Source organism: Pseudorca crassidens, chromosome 10 (assembly GCF_039906515.1).
Source record: "Pseudorca crassidens isolate mPseCra1 chromosome 10, mPseCra1.hap1, whole genome shotgun sequence".
Lineage (NCBI taxonomy): Eukaryota > Metazoa > Chordata > Mammalia > Artiodactyla > Delphinidae > Pseudorca > Pseudorca crassidens.
Window position 1 is genome coordinate 39,052,513 of NC_090305.1, and position 21,214 is coordinate 39,073,726.

Here is a 21,214-nt window from a genome sequence, read left to right on the forward strand (position 1 = left end):
ATCGAATGTCTTTTATAAAGCCCTAAGCTTAGTGTCTGGATACTCTAGTTGCTCAATAAATACTCCCTTCCCTTTTTACAGAGCACGTAATTTTTTCTCATTAATGTCAGTTCCTCATCTCCAAATCACTGTCACACTACTTTTCTTCCCTTGAAATGTCTTGTTTTAAATTTGACAAGATGCTGTCCTTGCATTTTGAAAATTTGTGTGACGTACAAATACGTTTTAGTCACTTTAAGCATAATTTTGTCATAAAATTATTTCACAGCTAGTTATCTTTTCAGGTTCTGTATTCTTTCCCATGATTAAAGAAAGAAAAAGTGGCATGGGTTACATAAAAATACCCTAGACCTCTCTGCTCATCCTGCCATATTCCTTAAAAAAAAAAAAAAGAAAAAAAGACTTCTAACTGGATTCATTTTTACTGAAATACTAATTTTTCTTTATCATTTTCAAACACCGTGAAGTTGAATTGTATAATACACAAATATATATACAAAAGAATTTTTTCCATGTCCTCAGTGCTTTGTATCAGATCAGTTAGTTGTATTTCCCATGGTTTGGTTTCTTTTTCCTGTCTTCATTTTTCTGAAGGGAGAAGGGATTTTTTTTCTCTCTTATGATCTGTGACTTGTTTTGTATTTAGATGATTACTCTTTATAACAAATTTTAACTTCTGTTTGTGCTATTGGGGGGAAGAGAAATGCTTCAAAATTAAATTTTAGATTTCTTTTTTGAGGGCTGTGTGTGTGTGTGTGTTTCTCTCAGCCCCTTCAGATAATATATAGGAATTTGTTTCTGTTTTTAAATCTTTTTTATGTTGAACTGTTTTATTGTCGTTTGAAAGAAGTCTGTTAAGCTATATTTTATGAGTGGTTACTAGCCTTTCCTTGTAAATTTATATAGTAATAGTACTATAAATTCTACGCTATATAACTATATGTTATATATACTATATATAATACTGCATTATATATGTTATATATATAGCATAAATATAGTATATATTAATACTATGCTGTATATAGTATATAATAATACTATATAAATTATATAGTAATTTATATAGTAATACATTTTGCTGTTAACTTCATCCTTAGAATATTAATTTTTTTGTAATTTGACTTATTTGGGTATGTCTTGCAATTCTCATATGTTGAGAGAGAAAGGAACAATTGGTTTTTGTAACTCTTACATAAATTATTTGGCTGTCTTCTTCCATTTATTATCATTTTTTTTAAATTTATGGCTTCTAAAAGTGAAGAGCTTTAATATTATGCATTCTTGTAGACCGTAGTCTTTGTTACAAAATGTGTTCATTTCTCTTTTCCATGTTTAATGTGACTATGCTTAGGTTTTCTGTTTAATTCATGGTATATTTTTGTTTAGTTTTCGGCTGGATTTGTCAGTTTGGGTTGTAGTTTCTTTTCATCTTCGTGTTGTTTTTGTTCATTTTCTTAATATCTCATTTTATCTCCACTTAAACTTTTTGGTATTACCATATACTGAATATTTTAATATGTGTGTGTGTCTGTAGTTTCTAAATAAGTGTGACCGAGTTTCCCTCTTTTCTTAAGATTCCTAGGCTATTTAAATATTTTTATACCTGTTGTCTATTTTGCATCTAAAATGCTGATAACAGTAAGTAAGATTTCAGTACACTTTATGTGAGTTAATTTTTTATGACAATCTAGCTTTGCCAGACCAATTTTGTTAGTAAATTAAAAACATTTAAAAATTACTAATCCTCCTAATCTAGTGTCCCTCATTTAGTAATTTGTTTTGATCCTTGTGTCATTTTATGAGTCTTTTATTTGGAAGACTTGCCAGTGACTTCTAAAAGTGAATCATGAATTATGTGAAACAATTAACTTTGAAAGGGGAAAATAAATATACATTTTAGGACCTACATTTTATATAAATTGTTTTTTTTTTTTTTTTTTTTCTGCGGTATGTGGGCCTCTCACTGTTGTGGCCTCTCCCGTTGCGGAGCAAGGCTCCGGACGCGCAGGCTCAGCGGCCATGGCTCACGGGCCCAGCCGCTCCACCGCATGTGGGATCCTCGCGGACCGGGGCACGAACCCATGTCCCCTGCATTGGTAGGCGGACTCTCAACCACTGCGCCACCAGGGAAGCCCCATTTTATATAAATTGGATTAACAGATTATTCAGTGATGTAAAGATATCTTTTAAATTGTTTCTTTATACTCTCTATTCATTGAAAAGATTTGATAGATTGTAATTAAAACTAAGAAGGCAAGAAACATTAAAAACAAAGTCAGAAATTAAGCATAAATCACTTGAGAAATAATGAGCAGGATGAGGGAGTGGAAAGAAATCTTTACAGTAATAATCTGAGGCAAAATATTTTCTGTATTTGAACATTAAATTTAGCTCTGAGCTTCCTGGCAAGCAGGAGAAAAAAGGAAACAGGATGGGTTTCACAGTTATTGTCTGATAAAGAAAGCTTATCAGTTTTTCATGGGAGAGAAACTTTTTCTGAGTTCTAAGTTATAAAAGGAGGTTATGTGAATTCTTAATAAGGAATATAATTTATATTTCCATTTTATAGCTTAATTCCTGCTATTGCTGTGTTAGCTGTGATATACCATTTATATGCACTGTAGTTATATTTGGTCATATTAAGTTCACATCCACTGTTGTCAGGAGTGGAAATACCATGGCTAGGGTGTGTTTATGTATTGCCTCTAGAATTGTAACCATTGACGAACAGGAAACTGAAAGCTAAAAGTTCAGGAAATGTATTGTATTTAGACTTTGTGGAAAAAATATATATGATACTTAACTACTGAAATCCATGGCTGTTTGAAGACTGAAAAATTTATGTGTGCATTTGGTTAGAGAATAATATTATGGATTCTTATAACAATGCTGTCAGATGCTTAAATATGATAATAAATACAGTATGCACATTGTGTGCCAGGAAAATTGTGCAATGCTAGAAAAAATGCAATGGATTATAATATGTGTTCAGCTATACTCTCAAGAAATAAAACAGCTGGCACAGCAGTTGAATTCTTCAAGGATATCTTATTTTCAGAGAATTACAGAGCTTTGGTTTTAGTTTTAGTTCCAGGGAAGGAGAGGTCCCTGTTTTACAAGACAGTCCATTTCACTCTTAGGAAATTCTAATGGTTAAGTTTTATTTTCTCATATTGCATTGAAGTTTGTTCCCCTGTAATTTATTAATATACTCTATAGTTTTCTTAGTGTTGAAAGGAAAATGGTTAACTGATAAAAATTATTATTTTTTTTAATAAAGGCGATTTAAAAAATTTATTTATTTATTTATTTATTTTGGCTGCTCCGGGTCTTAGTCGTGGCACGTGGGATCTAGTTCTCCGACCAGGGATCGAACCTGGGCCCCCCTGCATTGCGAGCATGGAGTCCTACCCACTGGACCACCAGGGAAGTCCCGATAAAAATTATTTTAAAAGTTAAATATATTTCAAATGCTTGGGTTTGGGGTTTTGTTTGTTTGTTTTAGGATTGTGGCATTTTAGGTGCCTCATGAAATACTACCTGTAGGAGCTTTATTTTTGAAGTTGTTTAAAAGATTTCTGTCAGAGGATAAGTGATTAACATATATGCTGCGTAACCTGTATTTTCTTACTGTTTCTGTACTTAGCTATTTTAACAGGATGTGATTTGTACGGTTTCAACATTCTTTGAGACAGCATCAAGTTTTAATAGCCTTTTAGAAACGGGAATTTTCTAATATTGTATTTTTGTTGCTGTTGTGTTTCAACAAAAGTGATCAGTTTTGACTGTTTTCACTGCCAGTTTTGTGATTTGAAGTTATAGTCACACAAAATATTCAGGGACCACATTAAATGAGAATTCTATTTATTACAAAGTTCTTTTAGGAAATTTAGCTGTATTATATGTCAGCACTTAATAATCATTTGAATAGCCTCATTAAAATTAGCCTCTTTTCAGGATTGATTTGGATTTGGATCTGTTAGGGTCATGTGTTCACCTCTGAACTGTTGGGGTGGCCAAGGGGATAAGAAGCTCTGACTGGCAAAGACTGGGGATTGGGCCCACCCCAGGAGGTGAGGAGCAGTGATTCCCCAGTGGAAAGTCCCAGAATGCTGTTTGCAGCAGAGGGTGGAATGGGCTCTGGGCTGACAAAACAAGGAGTCTCGACAAGGCCAGACCATAAACGGCCTGGTATAATGGGTTAGGGGCTTGGACTTCAGGCAGTAGCTGATCGGTTGTTGCAACAGAGGGTTCTTTTCAAGAACAACTTTTACTTCCTTCTTATTGTATAGTACATGGTTATTGTAGAAGAATTTAGTAAATAAATATAAATCAATGAAGAAAATAAAAATTTCCTATAATGTTTTTTCTTTTGAATTTTCTTAGCTAATTTCCCTTAAATTTTATTTAACATCTAAATTACTTTCTAAATTTTGTTTATTTGAAATGGTGCTTGTTCAATTGTTCTTTCACAAATTGTGTTTCTGTTAACTTTTTAAATTAATTATGAAGGAAATAGGAGTTAATAACATTTAAAGCCTTTGTTTTTATTTGATGTAATTATTCTATTAATTTGTTTCTATTTTATGGGAAACCGTAGGCATAATAGGCATAATGAGAACACAGACCTGGAAGTCAGAGTGGTTCTTACAGGAGAAACAGGAAAAATGGAGCAAAGACTAGGTCTGTCTTGTTCACGGTTATGGCAGTATCATCAGGCACAATGCCTGGCATATAGTAAGTGTTCCATAAATAGTTGCTGAATGAATGGATGAGTTTCTCATTAAGCACTTTGAGTAGCTCATATTTCCTGCACTGTGGATAATCAAGATCAATTATATTCATCCAAAGTTAAGAGTCTTTGCTGTGCTCTGCTCTTTTTTAAAAATGAAAATTGAATAAATCGATTGTTTTAAAAGATACATATGTGTGTATGTACATGCACACACACACAGTACAAAAAGTAAAAATCCCTTGTTTCTTCTCCTGAATCCCATTCTCCAGAATTTGCTACTATTAATGGTTGGTATATTTTTTCTAGATATTTTCTTGCATTTACAAATGTATATGCATTTTTTCATACAAATAGAATAGTAATTTACACTGTCGTATAACTTGCTTTTTCCCCTCTTCATGCCATTCTTAAACATCTTTCCCTATCAATTCATATATAACTGCTTCTTTATTTTTTTATTTTTAAAATTTTTATTTATTATTTTTGGCTGCATTGGGTCTTTGTTGCTGCGTGCGTGCTTTCTCTAGTTGCGGTGAGTGGGGGTTACTCTTTGTTGCGGTGCGTGGGCTTCTCATTGCAGTGGCTTCTCTCGTTACGGAGCATGAGCTCTAGGTGCGCAGGTTTCAGTAGTTGTGGCTCACAGGCTCCAGAGCGCAGGCTCAGTAGTTGTGGCACATGGGCTTAGTTGCTCCGCCGCACGTGGGATCTTCCCGGACCAGGGCTGAAACCCGTGTCCCCTGCATTGGTAGGTGTATTCTTAACCACTGTGCCACCAGGGAAGTCCTGCTTCTTTATTTTTAATTGCTGCATAATATTCCATTGTGGAGATATATAATAATAGTCAATTAAGGAAATTTCAGTTGTTCCCCCCCTTTTTTTTTTAACCATTACAACAGTGTTTAATATTCCTTCCACATATAATTTGTTTTCTTCTGTGAGAATATCTATAGGTAATTTCCCGGAAGTGCTATTGCTGGGCTAAAGGATATTTGCACTTACACTTTTTATAGATGTTGGAAAATTCACCCTTAAAGATAGTATACTACTTTGCACTCTCATTTAAGGATATGAGGTGTTATTTTTTGATAACTACATACTTCCATTTTGTGGATTAGAAGGGTTCAGCTTTTGAAGATGAATCCTCATGGTAATTTGAGTTGTCAGAAGATGATGGATTAAGTCATATATTCCCACTGCCTGACATAAGTAGTTGAAGTCAAGTGAAAGATGGTGGACTGTACTCTACAGACCTGTAGTGTGCATTGCACTGATCCAGATGTGGAAGATCAAGTTGTTGGTTTTCTAGGGTTTTGTCTCCTTAGTATGTTTAAGCTAAACGTTCATGAGTGACAGTCTGGAGGGGTGGAATGACCTGAATGCTGATTTGAGAAGTTTAGTTTTATTATGCTGGGGAACTCTTTTAAGTCCTTGAACTGGGGTGTGTACCGTGTGAGAGAGGTTTACTGGCAGTATGTACAGAATGAATAGAAGGGAGTAGGCTGGAGGTAGGCAGGTCAGCTGGAGGGCTGTGGTGACTCAGGAAGGAAAGGAAGAAACCCAGAATGTGGTGATAGCTATGGAATTGGAAAGTAAGATAGTAGGAAACACAATGAACAGTTGGCAGGTCCTGTTGATTAAATGGAGAAAAATTAAAGTTGTAGGAGAACAGCCAGACAATACAGATGATAAAGTAAATGGAGAAGGAGCCAATTTTGAAAAAGTGGATTTTCTTTAAAAAATAGGGATATAAAAGGGTCCTGAAGTATTGAGTATCTATACCCAGGCAATTTGGGAGAGATTAAAAACAGGAGAAGGGAAGAGGGAGAAATTATAACTAGATCTGGAGGTTATCTTAATAGAGGCCATATTTGAAATTAAGAGTGGATGAGTTCTGGTATGAAGTGGTTGACAGGGGAAAAGCTGTTGATTGAAAACTGCATTTTGAAAAGAGATACTTGCAATAATAGGAGATGGGATGAAAGAATAATCAAGGAAAGAAGAAGTAGGTAATCTGAGGAGTAGGAAAAGAATCAGGAGCAATGTTACTGGGATCTCACCTTCATTCTTTTTCTCTACATATGATACTGTATTTACTGGATGTTTTCGAGGTAGCCACCATGTTCTTTCTTTTGTGTAATACCTCAGAAAATTTTGGTGTGAATATTTTAAAGATGGAGTTAGTTTTATTCCTGAAGTTGACTATTATACTTGAAAAAAGCTCTTGGAAAAGTAGTTTTGGTGTCATGTGCTATGTTCCTTCTGGTTTCATAAAATCTTTTCATCTTGTTTTAATATCTGTGGGCCTAAAGCAAGAAAAAGTACAGCTTATAGTTGAATAGATAAAAGTCCAGATACCTCGTGCATTTTAACTGCTCATTTTAAAAATGTTTCCTGGCGGGCTTCCCTGGTGACGCAGTGGTTGAGAGTCCGCCTGCCGATGTAGGGGACACGGGTTCGTGCCCTGGTCCGGGAAGGTCCCACATGCTCTGGAGTGGCTGGGCCCGTGAGCCATGGCCGCTGAGCCTGCGCGTCCAGAGCCTGTGCTCCGCAGTGGGAGAGGCCACAACAGTGAGAGGCCCGCGTACCGCAAAAAAAAAAAAAAAAAAAAAAAAGTTTCCTGGCGATTGAAACTTGGCTTAATAACAAATGATAAGAATGCATATCTTTTTAGAAGAACATAGCGTGAATTTAGAGTACACTATCTTGGTGCTTGTCTGGATGGAGCCTAGTCACTGGAAATAATCTAGAATCAAAGCCAGGAACCTGCAACTTCACTTGAGTCAGTGTGTGAAATGGTTCGAGTGCAGTCTCAGGAGTCATTCTGTCTTGTTCCACTGTGCAGTAGCAATATTATGCACCTGAATTTCACCATCTGGAAATGCTAATAACAGTTCCTATATCAGGGTAATTGAGAGGGTCCATCCTGGAACTTATATTCTAGTAAAGAGAGATGGGAAACTTACAGATAAATACATGTGCCAGGTGGTAAGTGGAGGGAAAAAAATGGTAGGATTGATTGCCATTGTTTCTTGCTCTTTTATATTGGGTAATAGGGAGGGCCTTTCTGATAAGAAAGTGTTTGAACAGAGACCTGACGGAAGTGAGGGAGCAAACTGTGCAGCTGTTTGGGGCAAGAGTTCCAGGCAGAGGGGACAGCAAGTGCAGAAGCCCTGAGTAGGGGTATATTGAAGGGTGCAGCAAGAAGGCCAGTGTCACAAAAGCAGAGAGAGTGAGAGGCGTAGCAATAGGAAATAATTTCAGAGATAGCCACTGACCGGCATGTAGGGTTTTAAGCATAAGAAGGACTGGATTTTATTCTGTGTGAGATGGGAAGCTCTTGGAGGATTGCCAGAGAAAAATTTTTTTGAAGTCAGTTTGATTGTCACTTCTTTTCTTTAAAATGCTTCAGTTCTCTACTTCCTTTGGGATAAAGTTCAAATGCCTTATTCTGGCACACAGGGTCCTTCACAGTCAGGCCTCTGCCTATTTATTTAGCATCATCGGCCTCCTTCCCACATGTACACTTCACTTCAGCTAAATTGGATTACGTGCAGTTCCCTGCATGGGTCACGATGATTTGTGTCTTTGTGTTTTTCTGCATGCTGTTTGCCCTGGGAGAAACTGTCCTCCTCAGCTCCCATGGTCATTGGCTCTGTTTTAGAGGGTCCTCTTTGTGTTCCCAGAGCACCCTGTACCTTGTTCTGTCACCATTCCCTGCCCTAGCCACTTTGTACTCAAGCTGCATAGTCTTGGAATGTGCTGTGTTCTTTTACCAGCCTTGATTTTACTCTTGCCACACCCTTCAAGAACGAGCTCAAACACTGCCGTCTTTACTTTATAAACCTTTATAAACTGCTGTCTTTTCCCTACCCTCATAAATACGTCATAGCTCGGTTATACTTAATCATAGTTACTTTGAATAAAAATGTTTCTTTCCCTTACCTCACACAAAATCCTTGGCCTTACTCATTTTCAGTTTCCATTGTAGCCCCCAGTATAGGGTCTTGTACAGATTTCACATTCAGTAGATGCTCCAGGTATGCAGGATTCATATGATAATTAGAAAACTTGGGTTTCAAGCTGCTAAGGACCAAAAAGCAGCAAAAATGAACAGTTAAAGTGAGATGCCTGTTAAATTAACAAAACAAATTTATTATAACATAATGTTGATGATGGCATGATTACTCTGGTTCTCTCATATATTCACTACTAGTGCCAAAAACTAGTGCACCCCTTTTGAAATGTAGTTTGGCAGAATGTATTCAGGCATATAAATGTCCATGGTTTTTGAGGTGGTGATATCACTTCTGGAAGTCATCTTCAGAAAATAGCACAAACTAGAATAACAATTATTAGCTACCTCTACCACTAATGTTGATAGTTTACTATGTGACAGGCACCATGCAGAGCCCTTTACATGCGTTACTTAATTTAATTCTCAGAATTCCAAGAGGTGTGAATACTGTTAACCTCATGTCATATATGGGTAAATTGAGGCACAAAGAAATTAACTGACTTGCCCGAGATCATACAGCTGCTATGTTGTCAAGTCAAGATTCCTACTAACAGAATTCATACCCTTAATTATATGATATGGTAAAAGCCTAGGCACAAAACTGTTCACAGCAGTGTTATGTAGAATAGATAAGTTGGAAGCAATGTATATCATTAATTATGGTCCATCCATTCAATAGAATAATAGATATGGATACTAGAATATATTTATTGAAATAAATCTATCTATCCATAAATAAATATGGATAATAGAATAGATTTATTGAAATAAAATTCACATAGCATAGTATCACCCCTTTTAAAGTGTACAAGTCAGTGGTTTCCAGTATATTCACAGAGTTATACAACTATTACCATTATTGTACTTCAGAACACTTTATCACCCCCAAAGAAATCTCATACCCATTATCAGTCACTCCCTATTTCCCCGTTACCCTAGAAGATTACCAGTCTATTTTCTGTCTCTATAGATTTGCCTATTCTGGACATTTCATATAAATGGAATTGTACAAAATATGGCATTTTGTGTCTGGCTTTCATTTAGCTTTCATTCAATATTTCTTGGTTCATCCATGTTGTAGCATGTTATCAGTAGTTCATTGCTTTTCATTGCTGAATAATATTCCACTGTATGGATACACCACATTTTGTTTATCCATCATTAACTAATGAACATTTGGGTTGTTTCTACTCCTTAGCTATTATGAATAATGCTGTTACAAACATTCATGTACAAGTTTTTGTGTGGACATGTTTCCATTTTTCTTGGAATTGTTGATCAAATGATAACTTTAACTTTTAGAGGAACTGCCAGACTGTTTTCCAAAGCAGCTGCATCATTTTACCTTTCCACTAGCAATGCATGAGGGTTTCACCTTCTCCACATCTTTGTCAATACTTGTTATTATCTCTTTGCTAATAGGCATCCTAGTGGATATGGAGTAGTACTGCATTGTGGTTTTGATTTGTATTTCCCTGATGACTAATGATGTTGAGCATCTTTTCATGTGCTTATTGGCCATTTGTAAATCTTATTTGGAGAAATGTCTGTTTGAATCCTTTGCCCCTTTTTTAACTGAGTTATTTTCTGTTATTGAGTTAAAAGAGTTCTTAGTATATTCTAGATACAGTCTCGTTATCAGATACATGATTTGCAAAATTTTTCTCCCATCCTATTGTGTTGTATTTTCACTTTCTTGATGGTGTCCTTTGTAGCACAAAAGTTTTTAATTTTCATGAAGTCTAATTTATCAAATTTTTTTTTATTGCTTTCAGTTTCACATAAGAAGACATTGCCTAATCCAAGGTCAGTGAAGATTTACCCCTGTGTTTTCTTCTAAGAGTTTGATAGTTTTCGCTCTTACACTGAGGTCTTTGGTCCATTTTGAGTTCCTTTTTGTATATTGTGTGAGGTAGGGTGTCCAACTTTGTAATCCTTTGCATATGGAGATCCAGCACCATTTGTTGAAAAGTCTGTTCTTTCTCCCATTGAATTGTCTTGGCACCTTTTTCAAATATCAATTGTCCATAAGTGTAAGAGTTTATTTATCAGCTCTCAATTCTATTCCATTGATCTATGTGTCTGTCCTCATCCTAGTACCACACTGCCTTGATTACTGTCACTTTGTAGTAAGTTTTAGAACCATGACGTGAGTCCTCCCAACTTTGTTCTTTTCAAGGTTGTTTTGGCTATTTTATTCTGTTTGCTGTGAACCTATAACTGCTCTTAAAAATAAAGTCTGTTTTTAAAAAAGGCCTCCTGAATTGTAATGTTGGGATTATGGTGAATTCTTTTCTCCTTTCTTTATTTCTCAAACTTTCTGTAATATATAACTATATTATATTTATAATTTTAAAAGTTTAAGTTTTGGCCAATAGAATACTTTTTTTTTTTAACTCAAGAGACAACTCTTAGCTCTGTAGCTAAAAACCAGAGTTACCTAACTTTCCAGGAAGAATGTATGAAAGTGAAGAGCTGGGGCATAACGTTATGGTTAGAATGAGCCAGTCTCAGATTTAACACTCAGCTCCACGAATGCTCCTTTCTGTCGCCAGTTTCCTTCAGTTTCTTTTTCGCCTTCTCACTCTCCATTAAAAGCCCTCCCTCACACGCTAACTAAGACTCCTCAGAACATTTAGGTGAAATTTTTGGAATCTGGCTAGTCTGTATAATTGGCATTGAGAAATGGAAAGAATTGTGATTGAGTAGCATGGGGGCAAGGAGCCAGATAATGCAGTCTGAGCCACAGAAGTCACTTTGATGGAAGGCGAATTGGGGGGGGGGGGGAGTCATCCAAGTAGAGCTCTTTATGGCCTTCTCTGCCCTTGTTGTGTTCTGTCAATTTCTTTGCATCTGTATATGTTGTTTTCTTATGAAATCATATGCTGAGGGCAGAGATCTGCAGGTAGTGCTAGGCTAGTTAAAAGTTTAAATAGACACACAGAGAAACAAGCCCTGTAACTTGGTGACAGCCTGCTCTTCCTATGTTGTTTGTAAGTACCGCTACAGAGTTTGCATGTTCTAAAGTTTGGGGGCTTTCTTTCCAGTTGAAGCAGTATTAAAATCTCAGTTTATTATTATTTTTTTGCATATAATAGGTGTCCATTTGAGGTTTGTTCCAAAACAAAAGCAAGTTTTATAGACCTGCTAAAGACTGTTAATACCAGTGTCAACCACAAGCCAACTTTTTTGTAGCATTGTGACTTTGAAGTATTAAGATGATTAACAATGTATTTTTTTAGTTGAATTAATCAAAGGAAGGGGAAAACAGTTTTTAACTCAGATTTTTTAAAATTGTGGTATATTTATTAATGGCATTTAGAAATGTAAAATCATAATGTTTTTATTCTTATAAGGCTTAAACTTATCATTTTCTTACATAGATTAAAGAAAAAATGAGATACCACAATTATCCAAATTTCCAGAAATATGCACAAAATCATAGTTTTGATTGCTGTCTTAAGATCAAGTACCTGCCATTTTAGGAGAGAGATGTTTACTGTCAGTTACAGGCTTTGACTTTTGTATTGTTGTGGAAAAACAATATCCTTCAAATTTCAGACTGTCAAAATTAGTTCTAAATAATGTTTATTTTATAAGATATTTTCTTGCTGCTTGAAATTCCATTCATAGTACTTGTATCTTTTTACTGTGTCTCCCTTTTTCTGGCTTAAAAATATACTTGTGGGCTTGTGCTTCTGGCCAAGGTGGAATAACAGAGATTGGATTTACTCTCTTGGCTGTAATCACATAACTAACAAACAAACAAACAAAAACCCCAGAAATACTATATGAAGTTTCAAATACTGACCAACTGGCAGCACAGGACAATGATTCCCAAGAAAGCAGAAACAAACAGATGAACCCTACAGTTATCCTAGCTTACTGCCTGGAGAGAGTTTCTAGGCTGCAGCATAAGGAGGGGAATCCCAGATGGAGCCCATCAGTCTCCCTAGTTGAGGAGACAGAGCTGGAGGCCAAGGAGACTGTAGTTTGGAGAAGAGAGAGCTGCACAAGGAGGAAACTCCAAAGGTCTGCAGAGAGTCTCCCTTAAGTCTTCATATGAGTAACGATTAGTACTTATGTTGTATGGAAGCTACCTGAAGCCAGGAACCACCCAAAAGGAGTAGAGGGGATAATCCCTGATTCTTTTTCAGGGTTAAAAATAGTTTGTGTTCCCACCAGCCATAAGAAAAAACCTCATAAGTCACAGAACATTGGATAGAGTACTCTGAGGGTATTGCCCCAGCAGTGGTGCAAATGTAGACCTAAACTATAGACTGCTGTGATCCTTTCTAACAAAGCTTAAAAATAGGCCTCAAAAGGATCAAACTGTTTCCAAGTAATTTAACTGCATCCCAGAACAAAGCTCAATGTGTATAGTTATGCAAAAATATCTAGCACTGTATTGTCAAATAACAAGTGTTGGTGAGGATGTGGAGAAAAGGGAACCCTTGTGCACTGTTGGTGGGAATATAGATTGGTACAGCCACTATGGAAAACAGTATGGAGATTCTTCAGAAAATTAAAGATAGAACTACTATATGATCCAACAATTCCACTCCTGTGTATTTTTCCAAAGAAAACAAAATACTAATTAGAAAAGTTACGTGTACCCATATGTTCATTGCAGCATTATTTACAATAGCCAAGATATGGAAGCAACCTAGTTACCCATCAGTAGATGAAAGGTTAAAGAAGATGTGATCTTTATACCATTTGGACAACATGGATGTAGAGGGTATTCTATGGGAAATAAATCAGAGAGAGATAAATACTACATGATTTCACTTACATGTGGAATCTGAAAACAAAACAAATGAACAAACATAACAAAACAGAGACAGTGTTATAGATACAGAGAACAAATGGCGAGTTGCCAGAGAGGAGGGGAATAGGGGGAAGAAAGAAATAGGTGAGAGACATTAAGAGGTACAGACTTCTGGTTGCAGAAAAAAATGAGTCAAGGGTATGAAATGTACAGTGTGGGGAATATAGTCAATAACTGTAATATCTTTGTATGGTGACCTGTTGTAACTAGACTTATTGTGGTGATCATTAGACTTATTGTGATGATCATTTTGAAACATATAGAAATACCGAATCACTGTGTTGTGTAACAGGAACTAACATAGTGTTTTAGGTCAATTGTACTTCAAAAACAAACTCATAGAAAAAGAGACCAGCTTTGTGGTTACCAGAGGCAGGGGCAGGAGGAGGGGAATTGGATGCAGGCAGTCAAAAGGTATAAACTCCCAGTTATAGGATAAATGAGTACTAGGGATGTAATGTACAATATGATGAATATATTTAACACTACTGTATTTCATATAGGAAACTTGTTAAGAGAGTAAATCCTGAGAGTTCTCATCACAAGGAATTTTCTATTTCTTTAATTTTGTATCTATATGAGATGATGGGTGTTCACTAAACTTATTGTGATAATTATTTCATGATATATGTAAGTCAAACCATTATGCTGTATACCTTCAACTTATACAGTGCTATATGTCAATTATATCTCAATAAAACTGGAGGAAAAAAATATCTAGCTCTCACCAAGGTAAAATTTACATTTGGCCTCCAGTCAAAAGCATCAGACTTGTAATGAAGCAATCCATGAGGAGGAAAATTAAAAAATAGAAACCAACCCAGAAATGACACAAGTGATAGAATTAGTGGACAAAAACATTAAAACAGTTTTGGCTATATGCCATATATTCAAGAAAGTAGAGGGAAGATTGAGAATGTTAAATGCAGATATAAAATACATTTGAGACGTAAATTGAACATCTAGAGATGAAAACTACAATGTGCAAGATGAAAAATAAACTACATGGGCTTTACAACAAATTAGTGCAAGAGAAAAGATTAGTAAACTTGAAGCCATAACAATACAAACTATCCAGAATAACACTCAGAAAGGAAATAAGACTAGGAAAAAATGAATAGAGCATCAGTGAGCTGTGAGACAACTTTAGGTAGCCTAATATATGCATAATTGTAGTCTCAAGGAGAGGAGGGGGTGCAGAAAATTTTTTTGAAGAAATAATGGTCAAAAATTTCCAAATTTGATAAAAACTATAAATCTAGAAATCTTAAAAAAAAAAAAGGAAAAATGGAACAAAGAACAGATGACAAATAGAAAACAAATAGCAAAACATTAGGTTTACACCAAACTATATCAATACTTATATTAGCTATAAACCATCTAAACAATCCAGTTAAACGGCAGAGCTTAATAGATTTGGTAAAAAAGCAAGACTCAACTGCATGTTGCCTACAAGAAACCTCTGATACGTAGTAAGATACAAATAGATTAAAAATAAAAGGTTGGGGGCTTCCCTGGTGGCGCAGTAGTTGAGAGCCCGCCTGCCGATGCAGGGGACATGGGTTCATGCCCCGTTCTGGGAAGATCCCACGTGCCGTGGAGCGGCTGGGCCCGTGAGCCATGGCTGCTGAGCCTGCGTGTCCGGAGCCTGTGCTCCACAACGGGAGAGGCCACAACAGTGAGAGGTCCGTGTACCGCAAAAAAATAAATTAAAAAAAAGATAAGCAAATACACCCATAGAATGGAAAATATCAATTAATTTTTGAGTATGGTGCCAAGTCAATTAAATGGAAAAAATTTTAGTCTTTTCAACAAATGGTGAGGAACAATTTGAGATTCATATACAAAAAACTAAATCCACACCGTATATCATATATAAAAGTTAATTCAAAATTGATCATAGACCTAAATGTAAAGCCCAAATCAATAAAATTTTTAGAAGAAAATATGTTTACCTTTGGGTTTGGTAAAGATTTTTAAGGTACAACACCAAAAGCATGATTTATAAAGGAAAAAAGATAAATTGGACTGTATCAATTAAGAACATCTCTTTGAAAGCCACCTTTAAGAGAATAAAAGGACAAGTCACAGACTGGGAGAAAATATTCGCAAATCACATTATCTGATTAAAAGCTTGTATTCACATTATATAAGGAGCTCTCAAAACTTAATAATAAGAAAACTCAGTCAAAAATAGACAAAAGATTGGAACAGCTCACCAAAGATACATGGGTGGCAAATCAGCCCATGAAAAGATGATGAACACCACTAGTCATTAGGAAAATGCCGATTAAAATCACAGATACCACTACATACATGTTAGAATGTCGTCAGTTAAAAAGGCTTATAGTACCAAGTGTTAGTGAGGATGTGGAACAACTGAAACTCTTACACACTTCTGGTGGGAACACAATATGGTACATCCACTTTGGAAAACAGTTTGCTACTTTCTTAAAGACCTAAAATGTGCACCTACTCTGTGATTTAGCCATTCCACTCCTAGGCATTTATCTAAGAGAAATGAATGCATATGACTACATGAAGATTTGTACCCAAGTATTCATAGCAGCTTTATTTGTAATAGACAAAAACGGAAAACAATCCAAATGTGCATTAACAGGCAAATCACCCAAATGTGCATCAACAGGCAAACATTTAGCACTGTCTCTGTACAATGGAATACTACTCAGCAATAAAAAGGAATGGACTATTGATACATGCAACAATGTATTTTATTCTCTATTACAGTAGGAGAAAGAAGTCAGGGAAAAAAGACATTATTCCATTTATATGAAATTCTATAAAATACAGACTCTTCAGAAAGCAAATCAGAGATTGCTCTGACGTGAGCCAGAGAGGAATGAATTTTAAAGAGACACAAGGAAACTTTTGTGGGTGACAAATATATTCATTATCTTGATTGTAGTGATGGCTTTATGGATAATATATACATATGTCAAAACATACAAACTTAAAACTTGTATACTTTAAATATAGGAAGTTTATTGTCACCAAATCTGTTTAAAAAATGTACTTGTGTGTTCTTCAACATTTATAGCAAGCTGTTTAAATTTCAGAAGCACATAAGGGACTCAGAATAATTTTAAAAATAATTTGTCAGTGATTAAGTTTGATGAGGTGGGAAAACCTGCATTGTATATATCAAGTTTACTTATAATTCTAACTTATTACAAAATCGAGAAACTGAATAAATGTTCCAATTTGGGCTTTCTGAAATTCTGAAGAATTTTTTAGAATAATAATGATCAAATGTTAGATTTAATTGTATTGTCATATTAGAACACTGTAATCCAACTGGATGATAAATAAAGGGAGAGAGGGGAAAGAATGTTGAAAGAGCCCTAAGTGTAAAATGGAGGAAGTCAACAGAATTCTAGGCTTGGGAGAAATTCTTATGATATTGTTTGGATGACTAGGTATCTATGGTAGATAGTATTGAATAATGGCCCCCTCAAAGACGCCCACATCCTAATCCCTGAAATTTGTTAACATGTTACCTTACAGAGTAGAAGGGACTTTGCAGATATGATCAAGGTTAAAGACTTTGAGGTGGGGAAATTATCCTGGATTATCCAGATGAGCCCAACATAATCACATGGATTCTTAAGAAATTTAAGAAAGCAGGGAAACTTTCCCAGCTGTGGCCAGAGGGAGATGTGACTAATAGGAGAATGATGAGAGAGATACAATATTGCTGGCTTTGAAAATGGAGGAAGGGGGGCCATGAGCCTAGGAACGTGGATAGCCTCTAGAGTCTGGAAAAAAGGAAATTCTCTCCTAGAGCCTCCAGAAGGAATGCAGCCCTGCTAACACCTTGATTTTAGCCCAGTGAGACCCATTTCTGACTTCTGCCCTCCAGAGCTGTAACATAATAAGTGCGTATTGTTTAAGCCATTATGTTGGTGACAGTTGTTGTGGCAGCTGTAGAAAATATCTAAGGGAATAAACCTCAGAATAATGTTTTGCCACAGGGTTGCAGTAGAAAGTGAACTCTGTGATACTAGAATAACTTTTTCCATTCCTTGGGAATTGTTTTCCCTTCCACATATCAAACTTCATTGTCCTATAAGGTAAAATATGTACTTATTCATTAAAAAGTAATTCTAAATATTAGAGTTGGAATAAACCTTAACTCCCCTGAAATTTACAGATGGAGAAACTGAGTGAGGGCCAAAGGTTCCAGAGCTAGTTACCAGTGGATTTGAGTTTAAATTTAGGCATGGTTCAATCCTCTCTCATATATACCCTTTAATTAGAAATTTGTTCTGGAAATATGGAATATATGAGTCATTCCAAAAAGGGTGTTTACTTAGGCAGGTAGACAAATCTTTATCTAGTTGACAGGATTAATTTATGAGATTAATTTGTCACTTTGGAAGGTCCTAACCCTAACCCTGACCCTGAGGAGAAGGAATAAGTCATTAACAAACTTCACTGTTCAATAACTAGATCTGCAGAGGAGGTACCAACTCAGAATGGAGGGGTTTGGGAGATGGCAGGGTCACATCAAAAATAAATTTTCCTTATTTCTTCCTGCCTAGGATGTGTTACAGCCTTATAGATTCAGTTTCCCCCCAGACTTCTCCCCAAACAGGAGTCTCTCCTGTTACGGAACATCCCCTTATTCTCAAAACCCAGTGCCCAGGCAGAGGCTCTGGTCGTCAAACTTGAGAGCAGCACTCTTTCCCTTCTCTCTCCTCAGTCCCTGTCCTCCTTCCATACTTTTGTGGAGGGATTTAAGGTGGCCAAGTGTTTTTTCCTTCTGTATTTAAGGATTTGATCACAGACACAAAATGCAGTTTATTCTTGTGCAGTTTTACTCTTGGACATATAATGGACCTTGGGAAACAGAGTGAAGCCATGTTTTAAACCTGCTTAATTTATGTTATAGTGCTTTAATGAAACTATAAGAGGAATGCAGTACTATACAAAAATTTTATCTTAGGTTTCTTCCTTCTGCAGTCCAGCTCTCTGAGCCATCTCTTCCTCCAGTTGCTATTTAGTGTATAGGTGTGGTGCTCTGTTTTTGACTGCCCATGTTTAAGTCAAACTGATATAATTAATAAGATAAACCTGTTATGTGTATGTATGCATAGACATACACTTACAGTGCATTTCAGGGATGTATTAATTATGCTAGGGTTTTCTTGATTACCACCCCTGATTAGAACAGAATATTATTTTTACTTTCATAGTTGAGCACTTAGGTACGGTGTAATTCTCCAGATTAGATTTTTCAGAGTAGATTAGAGAAGAAATACAGTCAACTGGTAATGATATTTCAGTGCTAATTCCTTGTAGTGTCTGCTATTTTACTGTCTTTATATCAGTTGCTTTTGAAAATCACAATTCATTTGCGTTTATCAACTGCCTCTTATATGCCATCCATTTACACTAGGTGTTGGGGGTTCAAAAATGAATAGCGGGGCTTCCCTGGTGGCGCAGTGGTTGAGAGTCTGCCTGCCGATGCAGGGGACGCGGGTTCGTGCCCCGGTCCAGGAAGATCCCACGTGCCGCGGAGCAGCTAGGCCCGTGAGCCATGGCCACTGAGCCTGCGCGTCCGGAGCCTGTGCTCCGCAACGGGAGAGGCCACAACAGTGAGAGGCCCACGTACCGCAAAAAAAAAAAAAAAAAAATGAATAGGACATGGGCTTCCCTGGTGGTGCAGTGGTTGAGAATCTGCCTGCCGATGCAGGGGACATGGGTTCGAGCCCTGGTCTGGGAGGATCCCACATGCCGCGGAGCAACTGGGCCCGTGAGCCACAACTACTGAGCCTGCGCGTCTGGAGCCTGTGCTCCGCAACGAGAGGCCACGACAGTGAGAGGCCCGCGCACCGCGATGAAGAGTGGCCCATGCTTGCCACAACTAGAGAAAGCCCTCGCACAGAAATGAAGACCCAACACGGCAAAAATAAATAAATTAATTAGTAAACTCCTACCCGCAACATCTTCTTTAAAAAAAAAAAAGAATAGGACACATTCTCTGCCTATACCATGTTTACAGACCTTTGCCATATGTTACCTTGCTGGCCTGTTCTTAGAAATCACCAGCAGACTTGGAATCAAACTGTTTGACCCTAATGAATCAACTCAAGTTAATAATCTACCACTGTAGCACAGGTAGAAATTTAATTTTTCTATTAAAACATGAATGGAGGCTCACTCCTACTGTGTTTACCCTTCCCAGAATGTAAGTTCCAGGGAGATGGAAATTATTACATCTGTACTGCCACAAGACCTAGTAATCAGAAGTGGGGCTGGGACGTTAAAAGTTTGAGAACCACGGTTGTACTTTCTTAGCAGTAACTGGAAGTGTACTTTTTTTGTTGTTTGTTTCTTTGGTTTTTTTTTTTTGTTTTTTTGCGGTACGCGGGCCTCTCACTGTTGTGGCCTCTCCTCCGCAGGAGCACAGGCTCCGGACGCGCAGTCTCTGGACACGCAGGCTCAGCGGCCATGGCCCACGGGCCCAGCTGCTCCGTGGCATGTGGGACCTTCCCAGACCGGGGCACGAACCCGTGTCCCCTGCATCGGCAGGCGGACTCTCAACCACTGCGCCACCAGGGAAGCCCTGGAAGTGTACTTTTATCTTAATTCCATGTAGAATCTGGTCACGCCCCAACGTGTACTGTCCCCCAGAGTTCTCTCCTGAGTGCAGGCCTTGTCTCTGACTGCCTTCTGGATGTCTCACAAGCATGAACTCTGCTCAACCAGATTTTGCTTCCTCTGCATAGGAGGCACTCCAAAATGTTTGAGTTAAATTGAACAGAAAGAATAAGTCCTGATGAGTGCAGCTGTGAAGTGTTTTCGTCTTTTTGTCCTAAGTTTTTTAAAAAAATCATGGAAGTAATATATACTTAGTGTTAAACTATTTAAATGATAAAAAATTTTATAAGTGAAAATCCCTTCTGAAACTCCTAAATCTCATTCTCCAGAGGTAACATTGTTTTAACTGTGGTTAAATATATTTTTCTTGTATATATAAGTAAATATACACCATTTTCTTCCTAAAAATAGGATCATACTACAAATTGTTCTGCAGCTTGCCATTCGCTTAATAGTCCATGTTGGATGTTGTTCCAACTTTCATGTCATTATTAGAAGCTTGCTTATCTGGAATAGATAAGATCTTGCCTGTTCCGTATTAATATTTCCAAAGTTTAGTTGTCTTAACTCTAAGGAAGAACAGTGATGAAAAAGACATTTTGGCATGTAATACGTAATATTTGCATAATTGTAAGCCAGTGCTCTAAAAAATGATTCTACACACCAAAATCTATAAATAACTGGGAAACGTGGTTGGTTCCTGCAAGCAGTTATGATATACCACATTGTCTGTACCACATGTATTATCCCTTTGGAACATCCTCAAGTGATGTTGGTTTTGTTTACAGCCGGGAGAACCAAATCATCACTGGGCACTATGCATTGTAACAATACATTTCATTTATTACAATGGTATTCTTTTTTAGTGGATGGGCATCTACAAAATCCTTTCTCAGTTTAGTTGTTTTGATGTTTTTGGTGTTTAGACTCTTAGCTCAGTGATTCTCTTTAGATATACCTCATCCTTTTCAAAGACAGCATAATATTTTTATAGTATGAATTTGAT

At 36.8% G+C, this 21,214-nt stretch overlaps 1 protein-coding gene across 10 annotated transcripts in view; it reads left to right on the forward strand.

Moving 5' to 3' along the window:
• FKBP5 (FKBP prolyl isomerase 5) overlaps positions 1-21,214 on the forward strand; it is a 98,798-nt gene that overhangs the window by 12,002 nt on the left and 65,582 nt on the right. For 3 of the 10 annotated variants that reach the window (XM_067753210.1, XM_067753208.1, XM_067753211.1), the window contains one exon: positions 10,529-10,559. The exons of the other annotated variants lie outside the window; for them this stretch is intronic. The gene's annotated coding sequence lies outside the window, so the exon portion shown is untranslated. The remainder of the gene's footprint in view (positions 1-10,528; positions 10,560-21,214) is intronic. 10 annotated transcript variants of the gene reach the window in all.